Genomic DNA, 2,344 nt, shown 5'->3' on the forward strand with positions numbered 1-2,344 from the left:
ACCGGGCCGCACAGAAACATGAAATAATTTGTAAACGACTGCATTTTGTCCGACTTAACTTGCGCCTGTCCCACTAGACCAGGTCTGGGCAATTATTTTGACTCGGGGGGCCACATTTAGAGAAAAAAATGTGTCTGGGGGCCGGTATATCTATTTTTAGGAACACTAATACAAAACCTCACAATAATGTCTGATTGAATGCTAAAAACGTTATGACAGACCACCTTAAAAAACATAATGGAATTTTACATTTTTCTATGAACGATAAAACACTGAATATTGACAAAATAATAATGTCACACCCCCTTTCGATCGACATATTTTACAATCAAGTGAAACGCAACAAAAATGCAACAAACAGTGAAATATGAACGTGAAGGGTACAAAATAAACCCACCTACAATCTGATATATCTGATATATCACTAAGCTTTAGAACTTTGTTGTGAAAATCTCCTTCCGCGTCTGTGGAAACGCTTCCCGCCCACACTGCTTGGTGCCTCATCTGAGCTGCTGTGACGTAGATGACCATAGCAACTAATTAGATGACCATAGTAACTAATTAGATGACCATAGTAACTGGTATATCAGCCATAAGCGCAGATTCAAACCATTGAAATACTTTGTATAGTTCAAGACTTACTGTCATTAGAAAACATCACTGCACATCATACACTTTCCATCTTAAAGATCTAAAAAAATTATTTGGGAATGTCCGGCGGGCCAGATTAAAAAGCTTTAACGGGCCGCATGTGGCCCCCGGGCCTTAATTTGCCCAGGTCTGCACTAGACATATCAATAAGCTTGTTTTTATATGTACAATAAAACTCCTCATAGGAAGTTGCCACTTGTTATAACTTTGTGACATGATACAATGCACATCAATGCACATATAAAATAGAGATGTGACAGATTGTAGCCAAAGGATGATTTCCATCTGCCGTCCCCAGCAGGTTGATTGTAGCCTGCAGGGGATCTCATTGCAAAGAAACAATTTAGCGTTTTCATGCACTTATTTTTGCTGTATTTATATGGAACAAGTGGAAAGCAGGTCCCTGAAAATAATGCCTATATCACTGTAAACCCGAATGCTCAAAATAATGAATTAGAATAAGTAGTGTAAACTTAAAAAGTTGTTAAAAGTTGTACTTGCTTAAAAATGTTGAGTGTGAGTAACATTTTCCTTCTTTTTAAGTTTATTAAACTTGTTATTTTTAATTAATATTAACTTGTTTGCAGATTATGTAACTGCTACTTAAAATAATTAACTCACAGTTACTTAAAACTCAGTGGATTAAACATAATTTTGTCTTATTTTGAAAGAACAAATCATTAAATTGAATTGAATTAATCGCATTATAGATTTTTATATTGTTTTTTATTATACTATGTGTGTGTATGTATATATAAATGATTACATGCACGCGTGCGCACGCATACACACACAGAGAGGAAGTGCTTTTATTTTGTAGCATTTGCGTGCACTTTCTCTTCAGGCAGCAGACACGACGAGGAACATTTTTGAGTTGGCTTAATTGGTAAATTTAATTAAATTATAATTTAATAGTACATTTAACATAAACTCCAAATATTTACAATCTGATATACTCAAATATTTGAGTTTATGAAATATGTGGCAACTGATTGCCTCACTTTTTTTTTTTAGTTCTGCTTACTTATTCGGGTTTACAGTGTACATTAAACCGGTCCGTGGTGTAAAAAAGGTTGGGGACCACTGCTGTAAATGATCTTATTCCAATAACACTGGTGTCAAACTAATCAAGCCTGCCACATCGTTTTGGCCTGTACTTCATCTTTCTTACTGAACATATTGTATCTTTCAATTTTGACAGAAAAAATGCATGTACTGCATACTTGCATGTCTTTTAAAATAAACAAATATCTTACCATGCAAAAAAACATGTTAAAACAAAGTGTCCAAAATGCGGCCAGCAGCTTGGGTTTTGTTGGCCCGCAGCATATTTTTGGATGAAAAAAAGCAACAGTAAAAATGTAAAAAAAAGAGAAACATTTGTGAAGTATTGAGAAAAAAGATGAGGATTTAATACTAATAACTCAGAGGTGTCCAAACTTTTTCCACCGAAGGTCGCATACTGAAAAGTCAAAGTGTGAAATTGAAGATAAAAACAGATATATATTTAAAGACATATGTTATGACCAGTTTTGTGTTATAAGTGACACAGTGTGTTTTTATTAGTTATATCAGCATTTCAGCTTTTTCTCATTACATTGCAATTCTTTAATTTTTTTTTTTTTACAATATTTACTGTTGTTGTTGTTGTTTTTTACCCCTGTAATGATTAATAACAGTACATTTTGTCACC

Source organism: Entelurus aequoreus, linkage group LG02 (assembly GCF_033978785.1).
Source record: "Entelurus aequoreus isolate RoL-2023_Sb linkage group LG02, RoL_Eaeq_v1.1, whole genome shotgun sequence".
NCBI lineage: Eukaryota > Metazoa > Chordata > Actinopteri > Syngnathiformes > Syngnathidae > Entelurus > Entelurus aequoreus.